The sequence below is a fragment of the Crinia signifera genome, chromosome 9 (assembly GCF_055691185.1).
Source record: "Crinia signifera chromosome 9, ASM5569118v1, whole genome shotgun sequence".
Classification (NCBI taxonomy): Eukaryota; Metazoa; Chordata; class Amphibia; order Anura; family Myobatrachidae; genus Crinia; species Crinia signifera.
This window is the reverse complement of record NC_139225.1, coordinates 21,136,208-21,159,085: the sequence shown is the minus strand read 5'-3', so window position 1 is coordinate 21,159,085 and position 22,878 is coordinate 21,136,208. Positions and strand designations below refer to the sequence as shown.

General features: G+C 47.2%; 1 protein-coding gene across 3 annotated transcripts in view; it reads right to left on the bottom strand.

The window, feature by feature from the left end:
• The window catches only part of DAB2IP (DAB2 interacting protein), a 499,976-nt gene that overhangs the window by 424,143 nt on the left and 52,955 nt on the right, over positions 1–22,878 (bottom strand). For 2 of the 3 annotated variants that reach the window (XM_083161390.1, XM_083161388.1), the window contains exon 1: positions 685–937. The exons of the other annotated variant lie outside the window; for it this stretch is intronic. The gene's annotated coding sequence lies outside the window, so the exon portion shown is untranslated. Of the gene's footprint in view, positions 1–684; positions 938–22,878 lie in introns of those variants that run through there. 3 annotated transcript variants of the gene reach the window in all.

The following is a 22,878-nucleotide window of genomic DNA, read 5'->3' as shown; positions in this document are numbered from 1 at the left end:
AGAGGGTACAGGCAGTATACAGAGAGGGTGCAGGCAGTATACAGAGAGGGTGCAGGGGCAGTATACAGTAAGCAGAGAGGGTACAGGCAGTATACAGAGAGGGTAGGGTACAGACAGTATACAGAGAAAGTGCAGGGGCAGTTTATAGTACGCAGAGAGGGTGCAGGCACTATACAGAGTATACAGAGTGGGTGCAGGCAGTATACAGAGAAAGTGCAGGGGCAGTATACATTAAGCACAGAGGGTACAGGCAGTATACAGAGAGGGTGCAGGCAGTATACAGAGAGGGTGCAGTGGCAGTATACAGTAAGCAGAGAGGGTACAGGCAGTATACAGTAAGCAGAGAGGGTACAGGCAGTATACAGAGAGGGTGCAGGGGCAGTATACAGTAAGCACAGAGGGTACAGGCAGTATACAGTAAGCACAGAGGGTACAGGCAGTATACAGTACACAGAGGGTACAGGCAGTATACAGTACACAGAGGGGTACAGGCAGTATACAGTACACAGAGGGGTACAGGCAGTATACAGTAAGCACAGAGGGTACAGGCAGTATACAGAGAGGGTGCTGGGGCAGTATACAGTAAGCACAGAGGGTACAGGCAGTATACAGAGAGGGTGCTGGGGCAGTATACAGTAAGCACAGAGGGTACAGGCAGTATACAGTACACAGAGGGGTACTTACATTAGCAGCACAGTGTCCTGCAGGAGCAATGCTGGAATCCCATGTCCTCAGCTAATTCCACCAGCAACAAGTTGTGTGCGGGGAGCTCCCCCTACTCACTGTCTGCATTCCTGCTATTAGGGGTCCCTGGCCGGCAGCAGCAGCAGGGCTGCAGGAAGCAGATGGGGTCTCACACATTATCCGCTCAGCTGCCACTAATCACAGCCCGGGCTGCAGCCATCACACAGCAGCAGCCACACAGATGAATGACTGCAGACAGTGAATAAGCAGCGCACGCAGGACAGCCCCCACTGCCAGGGGCCGCCCACCCTCAGCCTGCAGCTCTCCCCGGGCCTCTCACTACAGTGTGTGCTGCTGTGCAAACCCAGCAGCAGGTCCCGGCCGAGCACAGCACGGTACAGCATGTCCCGGGCACAGCACTGCAGGGGCAGCAGTAACCCAGCGCTTCCTGCGACTTTAACACCCTGCAGGCAGCCGGGGACTTATTGCAGCTGGCCAGAAATCTGCTCTCAGTGACCTGATCTATCTATCTATCTATCTATCTATCTATCTATCTATCTATCTATCTATCTATCATACTGCCTGTCTATCTATCTATCTACACAGTATCTATCTATCTATTTATTTATTTATTTATTAACAGTTTCTTATATAGCGCACACAGATTCCGCAGCGCTTTACAGAGAATATTTGAACAATCACATCAGTCCCTGCCCCAGTGGAGCTTACAATCTATATTCCCTACCACATGTACATGCACACACAGACAATCTAGGGTTAATATTGTTGGAAGCCAATTAACCTACCTGTATATTTTTGGATTGTGGGAGGAAACCGGAGTACCCGGAGGAAACCCACGCAAGCACGGGGAGAATATACAAACTCCGCACAGTTAGAGCCATGGTGGGGATCGAACCCATGACCTCAGTGCTGTGAGGCAGTAATGCTAACCATTACACCATCCGTGCTGCCCATCTATCTATCTATCTATCTATCTATCTATCTATCTATCTATCTACAGTATCTATCTATCTACACAGTATATATCTATCTATCTACACAGTATCTATCTATCTATCTATCTATCTATCTATCTATCTACACACAGTATCTATCTATCTATCTATCTATCTACACAGTATCTATCTATCTACACAGTATCTATCTATCTATCTATCTATCTACACAGTATCTATCTATCTATCTATCTACACAGTATCTATCTATCTACACATTATCTATCTATCTACACAGTATCTATCTATCTACAGTATCTATCTATCTACACAGTATCTATCTATCTATCTATCTACACAGTATCTATCTATCTATCTATCTACACAGTATCTATCTATCTACACAGTATCTATCTATCTACACATTATCTATCTATCTACACAGTATCTATCTATCTACAGTATCTATCTATCTATCTACACAGTATCTATCTATCTATCTATCTATCTACACAGTATCTATCTATCTATCTACACAGTATCTATCTATCTATCTATCTATCCTGTCATTATTTACCTCAAATCAATGTATCATTATACATCTCATATCTATCTGTCTATCTATCTATCTAAACTCTAGTTATCTATCTATCGCTATCTATTTATCTATCTTTTTATCTATCTATCTATCTATATCTATCTATCTATCTATCTATCTATCTATCTATCTATCTATCTATCTATCGTTATCTATTTATCTATCTTTTTATCTATCTCTAGCTATCTATTTATCTATCTATTTATCTATCTATCTATCTCTAGCTATCTATTTATCTATGTATCTCTCGCTATCTATCAGAGAAGTCACAGCCGATCCCCCTTGTTTTATCGCATGCGATCCCATACCTCTCTGCGGGATCCGATGGATCCTTGGTGCAGCACTGACGATCTCCAGCTACAATCCGATGTACATGGAGCTGCGCATCGTATCGGAGGTTAAACACATGAGATTTGGGTCCTATACATCTGATTCCTTGGCCCGATGTCTCGTAGTTGGGTAAAAAAGGCCCAAATCTCACAAGTGGAGGGGGCCTGATATCACACGGAGAGATCTATCTAGTGAGATCTCTTAGAAAATGCCCCTAAATTGCTACATGTGTAGGGGCCCCATAAGAGGGAAAAAGCAGATGAGAAAGGGCCCTGTTCCGGAGAGCTTACTTTCTAAAGGGGAAGGGCAGACAGAGAGCAGCAACAATGATTTTCTCTAACTTATGACCCCTACTCACAGGCCGATTTCGGGTCAGTTTCTAAGTGATCTCACTAGAAAATGCCTCTACATCTCTCCGTGTGTAGGGGCACTAGCAAATCCTGACCCCGCGCGTCACTATTACATTGTCACTTATAGACCTTGTTGTGCTCACGTTACAGGAACTACCCGAACATTCCCTGACACTGCACAGATGCACAAGGTAAGTCATTTGGGGTGCATGGCCATCGTGCATGATGTGGGTCAGTCACTACAAGGCGACACATTATACTGGAGAAACCAATGTAAGGTTATAATAATATAGGGGAGTGTCTACAGATGGGACCAAGGTCATAACTAGATATTTGTAGAATCCATAGCAAAAGTTTGTAAGGGCCCCTATGCACCAGCCTATGGTGAAAAATGTAACCCTTTTATACTCAAATCCTGGATCTGACCCGACGTTTGGAACACGCATCCAGACCAGGTCAGATCCGGGATTTGCACCGTTTACGGCGGTGCCTACCTGCAGTGTAAACGGAGGTGACGCTTGTAGATGTCAACATCTCCAAGCGCCGGGACCGCTGATCGTCGCGGTGGGGGCAAGCCCAGCACCAATGTAAGCTGCTAAGCTGCCCCCAGCCGCGAGGTGAATGGATGCCACACACAAGCATCTGTTCACCTCCTCCCTGTCTCCGCTGCTGTCTGCAGAGTACAGCAGACAGCAGCGGAGGCTGTGTGCCCCCCTTCCCCCCTGTCCAACCTGCGGATGCCGCGGTCCGGAGGTTGGGCTTCCCCCATTGATGTAAACAGGAGCCAGGTCGGATTACCCAGAATACTGGTTTACACTGCCCTCTACCCAGGTCATGCCCGTGTAGAAGTCCTGTGTAAAGGGACACGGGTTAACCCCATTTACACCGCCGCTGGCTCGGGTCCACAAGGAAAAAACCCGGGTTTTTGCGGCGGTGTAAAAGGGGTATTATATTGGGAAGATAGCCCCCTTCAACTCTGGGCCCATAGCATCTTGTTTTGACCCTTGGATGGGACAATTATATGGCGGAACATTAATACAGGAAAGAATATACAGATTATGCCATTATATGGTGGCATGATGTGGGCATGGAACCATTATATAAGGGAACAAGAATTTGGGAGGTATTTTTTGGTCATCGAGCTGGGAGGAGGCACCACATCATGATTGACACCTACCTCTGCCCAAGGAGCGACACCAAGGTAGTTGGGATAGAGGAACCTAATGGTTCGGACACCATGAAATCTCGTGTGCCCGGAGACCAGCCTTGTCGTTGTGTCACTTCTAGGTAGAATTTGGACCTCAGTAGAAGGTATAAGAATTATAGATATATACTGAAGCTCTGGTGTTCACCTACACCAATCTGTATATACCATACAAGAATATACTGTATATACACAACCGAACTCCATTGCCTCAGTTGTTGTTGTGGTTTCTCTAACTAAAAGGTGGTGCATACAGATGATGTATTGTGGTCTAATATGCTGAATTACAAAGAGCGAGTTTCACACAAATAACCTGGGTCGGAATGCGGTATGAAAGGGCCATGTCAAATATCCCGGGTCCAGCAACCTGGCAATCCAACCCGGGATAAAAGCAGTGTTATTCCCGGGTCAGACTCAGGTTGCTGGGCAGTCTAAATGGGTAACCCAGGTCGAATGACCTTGGTCCCTTTCACTTCTATGGAAGAGGCAGCAGAGTCAGCTCAGTGCTGCCCCCGGCTGATGCACCACCGATCTGCCCTGCCCCCAGGAGACATCAGCGACCCGGATCGCTGTGAGCAGCAAACAGTGCAAATGCTGGGTCTCTCCCGGGACAGACCCATGCCCAAATACGACCAGGCATTTGCGATGTGAAAGGGGTATAAGTGAAATGCTTCCCCTTATTGCCAGGGGTATGGGCCATAGTGTCACCAAGAGGAAGGACAACATGCATTAGGTCGACCACTGAAGGTCGACATGCATCAAGGTTGACACCTCTGAAGGTCAACATGGGGTTAGGTCGACAGGGTCATTAGGTTGACACAAGCATTAAGTTGACATGGGGACGGTCCACAGTCTAAAGATCGACATGGGGTTTTTCACTTTTTTCTCCCAAATGTCAACACAGTCGACATGGACACCATGTTATGCAGCAATCTGCAGAACAAGGTGGGAGGGGCAATGTGATAAAAGGAGGTTGTGACGTGACAGGTGTCGACAGTGACACAAAAAAGTGTGAAAAACTCATTGACCTTTTCACGCGTTTGCTTTTTTCCTGTTGACCCTTTGCTTGTTTTGACCTGTCATCAATGACGACCGTTTCCATATCAACCTTTTCCCATGTCGACACTGTAAAAAAAAAATTTAGTCTACCTATTGACTGTCCTCCTAGATGCTGTCGACTCTTTCATCTATAGCCAAGAAATGAATCATGGGCTGAAATGAACTGTCACTAACTGGCACTGGCTATTGATCCCTGCACTTTGCAGAACTCTGTTAGTCAATAACTAATGTCATGCAGCCAAGTTTGACATAAACCCAGTTCCCTCCGTGTGACTCTGCCAGATACTCTTAGCATCACTGTGCCGGCAGAGCGCAGCGGGGAGACATTTATTTCTCCTGTAAAACCTTTCTGGTACTTGGCTGCGCTCCTGTCACTTTCAGTGTAAATCTTCCTGTTACCTGCCCGAAGTTACTGATGTACTTTACCAGTGTAAATCCTGAGTGGGGCTGCGCTGACCTTTTGCAGAGCTGTCAGTCCGCGCACAGAGGCGCTGCCAGGGTGGCTATACCGGCGCTGCTATAAAGCTGCTCATCCTGGTGTTATTTATCTTCCTCTGTGCACAGATTTACATACAGGGCCAACGTTATAGTGCGGGAAATTCATGGATGCGTAGATGCACTTATGAAGGGAACGAAACGTGCCTATGCATTTATTCAGGATTACACTTTCCTTAAGGGGCTTTATTTGTGCATCAGATTCAGAATGCCTGGTAGACCAAAGAATACAGGTGATCATAGGGCCTAATTCATAGGTCCTGCCCCTGAAAATGTTTAAGGACACATCGTTCTTGTGCGAGCGCAGGCAAACCAGGTTTCGGATCGCATCGGCTGCACGTGACGTCACGCAACCACCAAGCTCCCCAGATGGTTCGGGTACACCTGCGTTGTCTGGACTTTACCCTGAATATGCTACATCAGCAGGGTGTATGATTTAAGGATGGCCATTGATGGTTCCCATCGATGGCAGAAGTGCAACTGGCCATCGATAATGTATTACTATTCAATGGATGACCATCAATGTTTTTACATCGATGGTCATCCATTTTCTTTGATTGATTGGCCTGTGGGCCAATCAAAATATGGGGGTGGGGCTTCGTGGGTGTCGGGGGTGGAGCTATGCTCAGTGTCCCAGGCCCTTGGGGAAAACGCAAAAACAAAACTATTCGTTTACGTTTGGCATCGATGGTGGGAAACCATCTGGTTCTCCCCCCATCGATGGTAAAACAATTTTGGCCATAAACCATCAATTATTTCTAATCATCGATGGTCGATGGCCATCCCTAGTATGATTTAGCTTCCGTAGGGACTGGGGCTCCCAAAAGCAGCCCATCCCACCAATGTGGTGTGAAGGCTGAGCTACGCATGTGCGGTCAGATAGCCTGCACTGCACAGCGGTCACTTCCGGAGAGGGCGCCAGGAGAAAACCCTCTGCCTGACCGGCAATGCGGTGTGTAGCGCATATGCTACAATTGGGCCAATATTGATTGCACCCTTTGGAGAAACCGATGGGGTATGTGGCTGTGTGCTGGAATGGAAATACATCCACGAGGCAGCGAGGGAGCTCTGCGGGGTGGTACGCCTATAAAGTACAATGGTACTTGTGTAGTTTCACGGCGGCACTTCCCAGCGGATCGTATGCAAATCATATGCAATATTTGCATACAATTTGCATACGATTAGATCTGCGATGCGATTTAGCACACCCCCACTATCCATGTCAGCCTAAAGTGTGGGGAGCGCAGCGAGCCCGGCAAGGGGATGCAGTACGCGTCCTCCTGACCTGTTCACACCCCCACTATCCACGTCGGGGTGGAGTTGATTTTATAAAGTGTGGCAAGCCGCCGAAGCATGGCGAGCGCAGTGAGGGGATACGGAAAATGAGCTCGAAGTGTGGCGAGCGCAGCGAGGGGACGTGGAAAACGAGCCCGAAGTGTGGGGAGTGCTGCGCTCGCCACACTTTATAAAATCAACTCCACGCCGACGTGGATAGTGGGGGTATGAACAGGTCGGAGGACGCGTACTGCGTCCCCTCGCCACACTTCGGGATGATGTGGATAGTGGGGGTGCGCTAAATCACATCGCGGATCGAATCACATGCAAACCGCATATGATATTTGCATAGGATGCGATCTGCAGGGAAGTGCCGCCTTGAAACTACACAAGTACCAATACAACTAGCCCCCAAAATGAGATAATTATCTGATAAAAAAATATCTCAAACCCATTCAATTTCCCCCTGTGTGTGAATCAGATTTCGCTGTGATCTTTCCCTGCATCCTCTTTGAAGAGGTAACCGTGGAAGGAAACAGCTAATTTGGTGTTCCTCACCTAGTGGCTCAGAGACGCTGATTTATGTGAACATTTTGGTACAGGGCCATCTCCCTATTGTTTGCTGCGGCCTCTGTTCTGTGATCAAAGGTATGCAAATCATCAGTACAAATTAATATGGAAAGGGTCATGTGAGAGGGTCAGCGTGTAACCAAGGCAGGAGTCAGGCTTGGATGAACCTGGCCTCCCTGAGGGATCTGAACGTGGCAAGGAGGGCGCGACCGCTTTACATTGGCACACAAACTGTCCTGGAGAGAATGGCCTTTAATCATTTATTTTTTATCTGTACTGCCTGATGTATATGCAGTTCCTATACACATATCCGCTGAGGGCCTGATTCAGCAAAAAAAAAACCACACAGCAGGGTAAAACCATGCTGTGCTGCAGTTGGGGCAGATGTAACATGTGCATAGAGATTAGACGTGGGTGGCTTATATTTTTGTGCAGGCTAAATCCTGGCAGCATCTGTTCAAGGATGACAGGGGGCTCCCAACTAACTGACATTGCCGGCCCCGGGCGGGACGCGGAAGCGTCCCAAACAACCGGGACGTTCCCGGGAGAAGCGGGACAGTTGGGAGGTATGCATCTGCCCCACCTGCAGCTCAGCTTGGTTTTGCCCATTTGTGTGTTTTATGCCTTGTCTACGAACCTGATTCAAGCCCAAAGTTTAAAATATGGCAAAAAGTAGCAAAGCCAACAAAAAAAAAAGTAGCACAGTCAGACATGCAAAAGACAGTTGTGACACGAGTGCCCCTTGCCATCATCTAGCTTAATCTGCAACTTTACCCCAATTCTTTAGCTCCATAAAACATAGGGGGCTGCAATCAGATATAAGCCGCCCCTCTAGAAGGCAATCCTGCCCTGTGCAAACCTGCGATTAGCTGCAAATCCATTCGTAACTCGCCATGGAACAGTGTGCTCAGTCTGTGCGTAGCCGGTGGCTGCGATAGAATCAGGCTGATTGGGGCCCTTATACAGATCTGATTGCAGTACAAATTTGTTCTCAAAATGGGCAAAATCATGTGCACTGCAGGTGGGGCAGATGTAACATGTGCAGAGAGAGGTTATTTTGAGTGGGGTGTGTTGAACCTGCACAGAAACAAAATAACTCACACAAATCTAACTCTCTCTGCATTTGTTACATCTGCCTCACCTGCAGTGCACGTGGTTTTCCCATTTTGAGAACAAATTTGTACCGCGATCAGATCTGAATAAGGGCCTATTTCACTGACCCTCCCTGAAAACCACTGGGCACATCTGCATTTTCCCTGACATTCCAGAAAATGTCCATTTATCACCCCCAAATGCCGGCTTCCTGTCAATCAATTTGCAAATGGCCAACGATTAAAAAGACAGTGATTTTCTCGGTCCGGGGAAAAATAAACTGGAGAAAAGCAACATTTTCAGGCAGGAATTCTGTTATGAAAAGGACAACGCTGATATAAATACGGGGGCCGGATGACTCAGTACATTAACGTCGAAATCCCGACTGCTAAAACCCCGACAGACGGGCAGCGGCTATTTTCCGTCATGGGGGTCCATGGGTCGTGCAAGGGGCTTTGTTGCGCTCGCCCCGCTGTCCCGGCAGTCGGGATTCCGACGACTGGTATTATGAGTGTGGAATATAGGTGTTATACCACGGCTACCATCGTATCCTTGACATAGGCTCATCGGTGATAAAAGTTTAAGGTGAAATAAATATTTATATGCAAAACATTTTACTTTTAAAATTTTTGTTATTTTACAATTTTTTAGTATTCTCTCAATAGAGGGTGATTCCAGGTAAAACTGTACAAACCCCTGGTTACGTAGATCTAGGGATGCCAGTCCCGGGGCATTTTTTTAGCCCCGGGATTGGCATCCCTAATTTTAAAACATTTACTTACAAGTGCAGCGGTGGCCGGAGCTTAGCGGGAGGCAGGAGTGTGCGGCGGTGCTAGGGTGCCTCCAAGGTGTGCGTGGGGATGGCAGTGGCGTGGCCTGCGCAGCGTGAACAGCCAGGAAGCATCTGAGCGGGTGCACAGACGCTGCCCGACAGTAGACTGTGCATGTGCAGTCTAATCCCGAAATCCCAACAGTTTTTGGGACAAATCCCGGGATCCCGCTAATACCAATCCCGGGATCGGCCACCCTACGTGGACAGGACAGTGATAGCCCACAACTATTAGAGGCCTGGCACAGCTCAAAGACAATGTCTAGGTTAACAGTCAATAGTTCCACCTCAAGAAAGGTAAAAAAAAAAAAAAAATAGTATCAATGTCAACACCTGAGCATGTCGGCCCCCCAATTCTTGTACCGCAGGCCAGGTACCTTACTCAGATACCCCTGCACTTGGCACACCTTTGAATGTCCACGTGGATGGCATGGAAAAGTCCCACTTTTTATTTTTTAAATGTAAAAAACGCATGTCAACTTTTTCATGTGTCCTTCTATTGATTGTGTCCACCCATATAGTGTCAAAATATTGACTGTCGACCTGGACCTTGTCTGTCAGCCATCCCAATATCAATTATTTAAATTAGATACATGGGAAGAATGGAAACACCCTGCGCTCCGATTGGTTGGGGGCAGATACAACGAATAATGCAGGTAGCTCCCGCAGCCCCTGGTTCCAGCCTCTTCCCCCCCCCCCCCCCCCCCCATATGTAACTGCCTTGCTATCAGCATTTCTGTATAACAGACAGACGTGTGACCGAGCTGAATTATGGGGAGGCAGAGACAGCTCTGTTCAGAAGCTCTTGTAAAATCCTTTACATAGATCTTCATTTGTAACTGAAGCTTCAGATGGGTTGGACACTGGATGCTGCAAATACTGTCTGACCGAGGCTTGGTACGGACAAGTCATACAGTGAATGGAAGCATGAGTGGTAAGATTTAAATAGCTGTGTTTTCCCCAGGATTTCAGATGGAACCACACTTCAATATAGAGTGAACTAGATAAACGATGTTTAATATTGAGCAATTGTATCAAATTAGTGGGGGGTAGGTGGACGCATTTAGGGCAGGCATTCCATACGCAATGCCGGTGTGCCCGTAGTTGAGTGATGTCCGAAAACCGCCGAAGGGCGCATGCATTACACAAAATGCACACACGAGGGCGCTGTTGTGATAAAAAATATCATAAATGTGGCAGAAAAGATGGGCGCTACTGGGAGGTGACTAGTACTGCACACCTAGACCCTGTCAAAATATCGGGCCTGATTCTGATTTCTTCGGTCCTTGGCGTGTTCGCAGGGCTGGTGGAAGGCCACGGGGGTGATGCGGCGGTGGCGGACGCCGAGTCGCTCCAGGGGGGGAGATGGAGGGGAGAGTTGCCGCTAACCTCCATCCACGGGGACCTGCTACTAACTGCCGCCCTGCAGTGGCCTGTGCCCTAGGCAAATGCCTAAGGCTGCCTAGTGGTGGCGCCGGCCCTGTGTGTTCGCACCGGGGACCAATGTTTTAGCTCTGCACATGTATTCACTTATGCGCATGTGCAGGGCTCCTGTGCGGGCGCCTTCGGGGACTTGGGGGGGGGGGGGTGTTCGCGATGGAGGCGGCAGGGGGTGTTCGCATCGTTTCCTGTGCGTACCCAGGAAAACGCTGGGTGCCCTCATGTGAACTTGCAAAACATCAATTCGCAGTGTGGCTGGGATATTCACTAGGGAGCGGGGGCGAGCATTCGTACGCCCGGAGGGTGGCGTTACTTGGCTCGCTAAGCAGCAAAATCAACTTCTAGAATCAGGCCTATCTTTCTCATTGCTTAATGGGTAGTTGCCCAGGGGCCCAAGGATTCTAGGGGCCCACCCCAATGGGGAAGGGGGCACTGCCCCAGGGAGCTGCTGTGGCGGGCAGTGGGATCCAGGCAGTGGCGGCTGGAAGCTTGTAGAGCTGCGCTATTTGCCTGGCGGCAGGTGGAAAGCAGATTTTTAAAAGACTGGCCGGATGCTGATTCGCTGACTTCTCTCAGCTAATCAGTGCCCGGACAGTCTTTTTAAAATCAGTAGCGCTTCCCGCCTGGCAAATGACGCAGCGCTACAAGCTCCCAGCCGCCGCTTCCCTAACCCTGCTGCACATAGGTATGTGGGGGGGGGGCACGCTAATGTTCTGCCCAGGGGCCCCCGCCAATGTTAAGATGGCCCTGTATCCGTATACCATGAACCATATCCAGACTAAGTCCTTATATAGTGCAGAATACAATTCCCAGCAAGCTCATAAAGCAGAAAATCCATCCAGAATGTGCATGTGAAATGTTGGTGACCAGGGGCCAAATGCACAAGCCAGAGAGTTAATGCGAACATCCAGGATTCACCAATTTAGCTGCGAGCTTGCAGGGTTTTTTTTTTCCCCTTTCTCGAAGGCAAAAGCAGATTGATGCTAAAGACAGGAGACCTGTAACCCAAAAACCCCGGGCTACTCTTGTACAGACCCCCTGGAATCCTGTTTAGTTTAGCTGTGAAATGTGATCTAAATGTAACGGCTCAGCTGTCTCTGTCTGATAATTCAGCAAATGCTGCCCCATCCCATCGCACGCACAGTTATAGGAACCCCGGGATGCTACACTTATTAAAACCCTGCTGACATTCTTTGAATTCTTAAAATAGATAACATACAGCATCGCACGGAGCCATCGTGCTTTCCTGTTACACGTATCAAATTGAATTATCTCCACGATATGACATATTAAATACAAGTCAGAACAGTAGATCTCGGAGCGGTAAACCGCGCAGCACCGACTGAGACAGGCAGAGGAGCTACGAAACGCGTCGGTTGCATGAGGTCGCGGGATAGCTGCTCGCTAGCACAATTTTTTGGGGTAAGTTCATAAAAAAAATACAAAAATAATTCCACACCATGAATAAATAGCCCTGTACATTTCCCATATAAAGCCGATGTAGGACAATGTCTAGTTGGAGCGTCAATGGGGTGACACCAAAAGTTTGCCATCATGCACAAGGGCTATGGTGAAAAAAGGGCCAACACAAGTACAAGTTCAACATGGGGAATGAGTTTTCAAAAAAAATAAAATTGCGGTGTTGATGGTGACAACAGAACACATGGCCCCCAAATAGTATACCGCATACCGTCCCAAGGCTTGCTTTGCTCGCCATGCATGGCACACTCTACTGGCCCAATCAGTGTCCACGTAGGTGGTGAAGTATGAAAAAGTCCCAAAAAAGAAAAAAAAAATCCCAAATATTCATATCAACCTTTCCCTGTGTGGATCTTTTGTCTTTGTCAGCGTTTTATCAGGTGGAGTGGGGGAGCGCGTGCATTCTGTGTGCAGTGGCTGCCGGTACACAGAGAAAAGATTCTTGGGGGGGGGGTTTTCAATCCTGGGCGAAATTTTCACCTTTAAAAAAAAAAAAATTGGGCGAATTCACCTCACGCGATCCAATCCCCATGCCTATTTTTCGCCTGGGTGAAAATGATGAAAATCGTGTATATTTGCGAAACTGCTGCAAATTCATGTCGTTTTGGTGAATTTGTGGCCATTGTCTCCAATGCCGTTTCGTCGTAAAAAAATGAAATGGCGTGGATTAAAATGTACTCAAAAACTGGCAAAACTTCCCGTGATTGAATACTGATAAGCGAATCTTTGCCGTTTATTTCATCTAGTGAAAAACTCTGCCAGAATTGAATACCCCCCTTTCTGACCATGTCCCAGAGTCTATAACACAAGCGCATCTCCCCTTTTTGGCCTGTGATTTCTGCAGAGGCAATGGATAAGTATGTACATTTAATGGTTGCAGTGTGAATAGGGGGCCACTACTGAAGCCCCGTGCACCACACAAGCACCATTATAGATAGACCGCATCCGGTCGACATTGTCTAGAGAGACCATGTTATGGTCCACCACACTTAGTCGAACGCGTCTAGTTAGATGCCTAAAGATAGCCGACTGCCTCTAGATCGACAGTAACGGAAGTTAGACAGAAGCGTTAGGAACGTGATCGAACGCCAAAAAGTTGACATGAGTTTTTCATGTTTTTTTGCTTTAGACCGACTTGGTTCATACTTTATATACTGAGTTTAGCGAAGAGACGCTGTATACTTGTTGACCTATGTCGATATAGCCAAAGCTAGATGTATCTAAATATTAGTGATTGCATTTTTTTTTTTTATAATAATACATTTTATCCCTCTTTTGGGTGTTTTTTGTTGCTTTTCATCTATGTCTTTGTTTCCGCTTCTCATAGACCTCAATCTGTCCCAGAACAATGGGCAGACGACACTAAGGAGGATGATGCGGGATTAGCACTCAGAGATGGGATAATACAGTGCGTCACAGCGATGGCCGGGGAGATGGATGAGCTAAAGTCCGCCACTGCTCGGCTTTAGTACAAATTAAACTTCAGCAAAGCGTCCTTGAAATGGGTCACGTGGACTTCTGCTAAGTTGTGGGTGGTCTGCAGACACATCCCAGGATAATGGGGATATACTGTGGCTTACAGACACTAATACGAGCTTGGGGTGCTCAGGGTGGCTGACAGACAATAGGTCGACACACACAAAGTCGACATATAACAAAAGGTGATCACAGGGAAAAAGGGTTGATGAGGCAATGGTCGACGCATGGCCATTGTAAGCTCTGATTGGGAACGGTAAAGTGTGCTGAGCGCAACGGTTGCAAAATGAGTTATCTGGCCCCAGGGTACACGGACATTTATTGGTGGTCCATGTGCTCAGGTGTCCACATTGACACAAAATACATGAAAAACCTCACGTCGACCTTTTATGTCAACCTTTTCCATGTTGAGCTTTTTCTTGAGTTGACCCTTTGTCAGTGCCAACCTTTTGGCTTCGACCTAGACATTGGGCATAATTCAGTCCTGATCGCATGGGTGGTTATCAGTAGACTGCGCATGTGTCCAGCCCGTAGTATGCATGCGCGAGGCGATCCTGTGCGATACGGCTCCTGCTCATTTTTGATCGCTGGCCGTACGCTTGACAGGAAGCCCGCGTTTGGGGTGGTAACCGGTGTTGGCTGGGAGTGTCAGAGAAAACACAGACGTGCTCAGGCTTGTTATGGGAAGTCATGTGACATCAGCTCCAGCCTCGATCAACCTGTTACTATCGCAGCTACCGGGCAAGTCCTGGGCTACGCCTACTTCCCTGTCAATCACCATGGAAACGGCTAGTGAAGGAAAAAAGTAGCGGGAATCCTTCGATAGCAAACGTCGCGCACGTGCAAGAAAAAAAAAAGGGGGTTGGCAGCAGCGCTAAAAATAATTATTAAAAGAATTGGATGATCTTTACAAAGAATATTTTACTGGGTATAAAACATTGACATAAACATATACATAAGCAATTAAAAGTGATTTCAGTAAATGTAGGGCCGATTCCACACTATAGCAGCAAAGGAGAGTCCGTTCCTATATTGCCCAGATGAGGAGAGGAAGATATAGTTACCGCTCCACACACTGATGGTTTAGAATGTCCTGATATCCACATGGTCGGCCCAAGATGGCACAAATAACCAAAAGTCCACTGGAGTTGGTCTAGGACAGTTTGGTAAGTAACCTCAGGTACCTGGGTAGAGGTCTGGGATGGTGAGCGGTGGTAATCCAGACTTGAATGTCCCAAAATGGTCAAGAGGAACAAGGATATTTTCCTGGGCTGGTCCGGACTGCAATCCAAAGTAGTGGTGGTGGCAATGGGGCAACAGCACTACTGGCGCGTTTCGCCACTACAGCAGCTTTATCAAAGGTATTCGCACACGTGCATTGCGGCCCATACACATGTGTATTTCATTGATAATCTCAGCTGTGCGAATTCCTACAGCAGCAACACAGCCTGAATTAGGCCCAATGTAAAGGAACGCAATATCATGAGGATACCATTCGTCGCTTTCATTTCTACACTGCTTTGCCACATAGACAATTTCCCAGGATTTTCCTCCACATCTAACTTCTCCCGAACGTCAGTCCCGCCATTACCTCTGCTACTTAAAGAGCTTGGGCAAAGATTATCCTGTCTCCCGGATGCTAATTTTTTATGTGATCTGACTAAGTTGTCAAGCTGTAAAGTTTGCTTCTACTCATAAAACACCTTCAAATACAACGTGACTCAGGGCAGACCGGTAAGAGGCATTGTAGTAATTCCCCAACATTACCGCGCTTGTCTGTAACGAGAGGTGACGTTGGACCTGATATCGGGGAAGGTCCTCAGTAATACGCTACAGATGGGAATGACAGGCCCGGCCTGGTGAATGTACAATAACAGCGTCTACTGTCAGTAAAACTAACGACGTGAACAGAAAAAGAAAAGGCTCTCGATGGAATTTGGAGAAAAACAAAATCTTCAACTCAAAGTCGACAATGACAGGAAGGTGACTGGTGGCAAATGGCTTTCTGTCCGAAGGGCGACATGGCCGGAGTAGGTGATGTGATGGTCTTAGTGACGTGAATGCTGGTTCAGGGTCATTGCCGTGTAGCACAAGTGCAGACATGCATAACAATATATTTTCCCAAGAACGTCTGGCTGGGTTCTGTCTCTATTTTTAGACTTTACCCTGACAGGGAGAAAGAGGAGTCGTACAAGCTGGGTTCCTATACATGAAGGAACCTGGATTCCAAAGCTCCACTCTATAACTCGCCAAAGGATGGTCACCTTGACAAGTGACAAAGCAGAGTCTACCAGAAAGTCCACATTCTTCTTTCAGTGCATCATGCTCCGAAACTTTTTGACAGGGGGGAGCAAAATTTATAGTTACGCCACTGGATGTAGCACTGCTGAGGTATAACGTCATCACCTATAGACCGTACTAAAAAGTGCCAGTTAAAGGCCAAATTAATACAAGCGCGTCAAATAATCAATGCCACCTACAGGCTGAAAATGGAAAATGACACTGAGAGGCTAAAATGAAACAGCGATATCTAGAACCATAATATAACAATGATACATAGAGGCCATATTACAGACAACACCACACAGAGGGCAAAAAGAAAACAATTGCAACAATCGCCAACATAAAACAATGATACTATGATACCCCTTTCACACTGCAGCTATAACACGGTAAATTGCCGATTTTTAACCGTTTCAAAACGTTATAGCTGCAGTGTGACAGTGCCAGTTTTAAATTACCGGTTCAAGAGAACCGGTAATTCAAAACGGTTAAAAAGAAGGGTCCTACATGGTTCAGACACGTTATTTCTGACGTTATTACACTGGACCCCCCCCTCCCCTGGTACCTGGCCAGCGGGATCTCGTGCCCCCCTCGCACCTTGCAAGATAAATACCCCCCCCTTCCCCTGGAACCGCAGAGTCTCCGTCTCCACACCCTCCCCAGGTACCTGGCAAGAGTGGCATCTAATGCTGGGGAGGCAACGGTCCCTTGAATGGGTGAACAGACCTTGGACCAGTCGTCATGTCCAGCCAGTACAGTCACCCTCTTGTTGCTGATGATGTTCTGCAGCCGTCGGGGCAGGAGCTTCTCCATCAGCTGCTGGAGGCTGATGTCACACAGTCGGCAGCCGCAAACTCCCCCGAACTGGGCACGGGAGTGTGGACACGGAGACAGAGGGAAGACGGCCGGGTCTCGGAGGGGGAGTCGGCCTGCAAAGGCTCCCCCGCGGCGATCAGCTTGGCCGGGGAGGTGATGTCCGACTGGTCCCACTGGAAGTCGGACAGAGTCTCCATCAGAGAGGGGTGGGTGAGGGCGGAGTTGGGGGGGACCCGAGCAGCGGCCTCTCCGGGAGCTCTCCCAACAGGCCTCTAGCTCCTCCTTGAACTTATCCCAGCTGTGCGGCCCCAGCTCCCGCAGGTCGGAGCGGCGGGGGTGAAGGCAGCGGCCGCCCAGAGTTCAGAATGGGGTAGATCCAGCTGTGTGCGGATCCCGCCGCTACAGGCAGACACGCGAGAGCGGGTGCCTGGGTGACCCGCTGCTCCTGTGTAGTTCCACCGTGTGCTGCTGGCAGGTGAGTGGGCTTCTGCCCGGGGAAGGGGAGGGAGGTAGGTGCTGGCTGTGTGCTGCATTGCGGGGGGCTGTGGCTGCCGCCCTCGGGTCACCCCCTGAGCATTGCAGCTCTAATGCCGCGGGGTACCTTTGCTTCGGTGAGTGCGCTGGCAAGCACCAGGGGAGGTGGGGCGCATGCCAATACCAGGGGAGGGGGGTATTACTGCTTAATTACCGTTTTGTACCTTTCCCAACGGGTGCAATGTGAAAGGTTCAAAAACGGTAATTAAGCAGTAATATACCGTTTACAACATGCAGTGTGAAAGGGGTTAAACTTGCTCTGACCCGGTTAAAGAAACGTTTAAAAAACCGGGTCAGAGCAGGTTGTGCAATGTGAAAGCAGTATGAGGTAAAGATAAAACAAAGGCATATAGTGAACAGTGGACACATTACAATAACGCCACCTAAAGTCCAAAATAAAACAATGACACCTTGCTGGGAGCGCTGGTTAATTACTTTCACTTGTAGCTTCCCTCCTCTTTGGAGACCGGCATCTCCTCACAGCCCCTGGTCTCCTTTCCTTACCCCTTCCCGTCACTACATCCCTTCTCCAAAATGCTCAGGACCAGAAGAATTTTGGATAACGGATTATTACGTATTTCAGAATAATTTTATATTTCAGTGATGTATTTTGAGGTATCTTGCATTTATAAGGTACAAACACGTGAAATACACACAAATATATTTTGTTTGTGCATAAAACAAGGTTTCAAAATATGAAACAAAGTTTGTGCCCTATCTCAGGTACTGAATTTAAAGGCCAAGCAATCTTTTTCTTGCACATAGTTAGTGCCAGTTACATATCATGTCCTCAGTAGTGCCAGTTACATATCATGTCCTCAGTAGTGCCAGTTACATATCATGTCCTCAGTAGTGCCAGTTACATATCATGTCCTCAGTAGTGCCAGTTACATATCATGTCCTCAGTAGTGCCAGTTACCTATCATGTCCCCAGTAGTGCCAGTTACATATCATCTCCCCAGTAGTGCCAGTTACATATCATGTCATCAGTAGTGCCAGTTACATATCATGTCCCCAGTAGTGCAAGTTACATATCATGTCCTCAGTAGTGCCAGTTACATATCATGTCCTCAGTAGTGCCAGTTACATATCATGTCCTCAGTAGTGCTGTTACATATCATGTCCTCAGTAGTGCTGTTACATATCATGTCCCCAGTAGTGCCAGTTACCTATCATGTCCTCAGTAGTGCCAGTTACATATCATGTCCTCAGTAGTGCCAGTTACATATCATGTCCTCAGTAGTGCTGTTACATATCATGTCCTCAGTAGTGCCAGTTACATATCATGTCCCCAGTAGTGCCAGTTACATATCATGTCCTCAGTAGTGCCAGTTACATATCATGTCCTCAGTAGTGCCAGTTACATATCATGTCCTCAGTAGTGCCAGTTACGTATCATGTCCTCAGTAGTGCCAGTTACGTATCATGTCCTCAGTAGTGCCAGTTACCTATCATGTCCCCAGTAGTGCCAGTTACATATCATCTCCCCAGTAGTGCCAGTTACATATCATGTCCTCAGTAGTGCCAGTTACATATCATGTCCCCAGTAGTGCCAGTTACATATCATGTCCTCAGTAGTGCCAGTTACATATCATGTCCTCAGTAGTGCCAGTTACATATCATGTCCTCAGTAGTGCTGTTACATATCATGTCCTCAGTAGTGCTGTTACATATCATGTCCCCAGTAGTGCCAGTTACCTATCATGTCCTCAGTAGTGCCAGTTACATATCATGTCCTCAGTAGTGCCAGTTACATATCATGTCCTCAGTAGTGCTGTTACATATCATGTCCTCAGTAGTGCCAGTTACATATCATGTCCTCAGTAGTGCCAGTTACATATCATGTCCTCAGTAGTGCCAGTTACATATCATGTCCTCAGTAGTGCCAGTTACATATCATGTCCTCAGTAGTGCTGTTACATATCATGTCCTCAGTAGTGCCAGTTACATATCATGTCCTCAGTAGTGCCAGTTACATATCATGTCCTCAGTAGTGCCAGTTACATATCATGTCCTCAGTAGTGCTGCTACAGATCATGTCCTCAGCAGAGCTATTATAGATGTCCCCAGTAGTGCTTTTAGCAATAAAAAATAATAATTTAACTTTCTGAAATGTATGGTTTTCGGAATAATTTGGACAACGGATATTTGGATAAGGGATACTCAACCTGTGTTAGCTATACAACATTCACGAACTTAACTTGAGAGCCCTGTTTTTTTCAGTCACACTTTCCTTTATTACATTTGAAGATGCTGACATACCCAGGATTCGAACCCATCACCTGTGGCATAAATATATGATCAGCATTGCAGCTGAGCAGATCTATGCAGTGTGGAGCTGCTTGGGATTGGTTGTGTGGCTGCACACTACATAGATCTGTTCAAATGCAAGGTACTTGTTTCCTAGCACGGCCACAACGATTTAGATCGTTGTGGTCGTAAGATAAAAAATCGGATCGATCGCATCGCATGCGATTTGGTCGCATGCGATGCGACCGATCCGACCGACCGATTTTTCACCCGATTTTTTTTTTTTTTCACCTGATTATTTTTAATTGCCCCCCCAAATGTTACTAAGTGGGCTAGACCCCACGATAGACGTCAACCCGAAGCGTGGCGAGCGCAGCGAGCCCGCGAGGGGCGGCGGTGCGCGTCCTCCGACCTTTTCATTCCCCTACTATCAGCAAAATAAAAACTAACAAATCACCAGGGCCAGATGGTATACATCCTAGGGTACTAATGGAGTTAAGGGAGGAACTAGCGACCCCTCTATATTGCATTTTTGAAAATTCACTATCAACAGGTATGGTACCAAAAGACTGGAGAATAGCAGAGGTAGTGCCAATATTTAAAAAAGGTAAAAGGGATGACCCTGCAAATTACAGGCCTGTGAGTTTAACATCAATAGTGGGTAAAATATTTGAAGGAATTTTAAGGGATGGTATCCTGGAATACTTAGACCTTCATAGTTTACTTAGTTTTAACCAACATGGGTTTGTTAAAAATCGTTCCTGCCAGACAAATTTACTGGGATTCTACGAGGATGTCAGCAAAAACCTTGATAATGGAAACGCAGTAGATGTGGTCTTCCTTGATTTTGCAAAAGCTTTTGATACAGTACCACACAAGAGGTTGATAAATAAAATGGTGGACCTGGGACTAGGTGAAAATATCTGTAGATGGGTAGGGAACTGGCTGTGTAATAGAGAACAAAGAGTGGTTGTGAACAGTGCAGTATCAACTATGATACCAGTACTAAGTGGAGTGCCACAGGGTTCGGTACTGGGGCCCATCTTGTTTAACATTTATATTAACGATATCGGGATGGGGATTCTCAGCGATGTATCCATCTTTGCTGATGACACAAAACTGAGTAGAGTTATTGAATCAACAGAAGATGTGAACATACTTCAAAATGATCTTAACAAACTAGATGAGTGGGCTAAAAAGTGGAAGATGAGGTTCAATGTGGATAAATGCAAGGTTATGCATCTTGGGAGACGTAACCAGTGTGCAATTTACAACCTAAGCGGGGAGGCATTAGGTACTTCAGCACTTGAAAAGGATCTAGGAGTCCATATAGATAATAAGCTGGGGTGCAGTGTTCAATGTCACATTGCAACAAAAAAGGCCAACAGAATTCTAGCATGTATTAAAAGGGGCATGGAAACTAGGGATTCAAAAGTAATTATGCCACTGTACAAGGCATTGGTTAGACCACACCTTGAATATGGAGTACAGTTCTGGGCCCCACACTATAAAAAGGACATCATGGAATTGGAAAAAACCCAAAGAAGAGCAACAAAGCTTATTAGGGGAATGGAGAATTTAAGCTATGAGGAGAGATTAAGCAAGCTAGGACTATTTACACTAGAGAAGAGACGTTTAAGGGGGGACATGCTCAACATGTACAAATATATCAGGGGCCAATATAAGGAACTCTCAAGCACTCTTTTCACTGCAAGAAAGGAAACTAGGACACGAGGGCACGAGTTTAGACTGGAGGAAAGAAAATTTCGTTCCCTCAAAAGAAAAAATTTCTTTACGGTCAGAGCAGTCAAACTTTGGAACTCTCTTCCTGGAGAGGTGGTGTTGGCAGATACAATAAATACGTTCAAAATAAGGTTGGACAAGCATTTATTGGATAAAAATATCCAGGGGTACTAATAAGAACCATATTCTGTCTTTTACAAGGGATAAGCTATTAATACGTAGGTTGAACTAGATGGACGCAAGTCTTTATTCAGCCTTATCTACTATGTAACTATGTAACTATGTATCCACTAGGGCGTGGAGTGAGAATAGAATAGTGTGGCGAGCGCAGCGAGCCACCGAGCCCGAAGCGTGGCGAGCGCAGCGAGCCCCGCGAGGGGACGCGTATAACTTCACAGGTATACGCGTCCCCTCACGGGGCTCGCTGCGCTCGCCACGCTTCGGGCTCGGTGGCTCGCTGCGCTCGCCACACTATTCTATTCTCACTCCACGCCCTAGTGGATAGTAGGGGAATGAAAAGGTCGGAGGACGCGCACCGCCGCCCCTCGCGGGCTCGCTGCGCTCGCCACGCTTCGGGTTGACGTCTATCGTGGGGTCATGGCGGGCACATAAAAAATGTGAAATGGGTCATATTGGCCCATTTCACCTTTTTTATCATTTTTCCCTATGTGAGATGGACTTAATCAAGTCCATCTCATCTTGTGCCATTATAATGGCACAAGACCGACAAGATCCTCCCGATTTCAATGTTAAAAGATTTTTTAACATTGAAGTCTATGGAAAAATCGGGTCAATCGGTCGGTCGCATCGCGGCCGATTTTAATTGGTCGCGACCGACCGATTGACCCGATTTCTGTCAATCAAAGGGAAAAAATTGTAAAAAATCGGCCACATCGTGAGGATCGTGTCCCTTAATTAAGAGCCACGATCACTCACGATTGTGGCCGTTCTAGGAAACAAGTACCAAATGCAATACTGTCCAACCCCCCGATAAAAATCAAGTAGCTTCATATAGGGACTTATTCTGGTTCACTTCTTCTTGCAAATTCCTTCTTAGATGGACAAAACCATGGCCCTTATTCTAGTTGAATTGGACGGATGCGTATTTTCGGACAGGAATCGAGAGTTCTTAGCCCCGCCTAGCGTACGGATCGCTCACACCGTCTAGATGCGGTAAGACTCTGACTGAACGGACCGCGAGTGGATTTTTCATGTGAACACCTCCTTCATCTGTGGGAACCTCCCCCATCCTCCGATGGTCGCCGACTATCGAATGCTGGACCGAGTGATCAGACAGCACCGAGTGCTCCAGACCACTCCGGCATTTCTCCGTGCAAAAGCAGGGATATGGGCGGGCAGCTGGCATCAGCTATGTCAGCTGTGTCCCCCCCCCCCCCCCCCCACATGCGTCACGG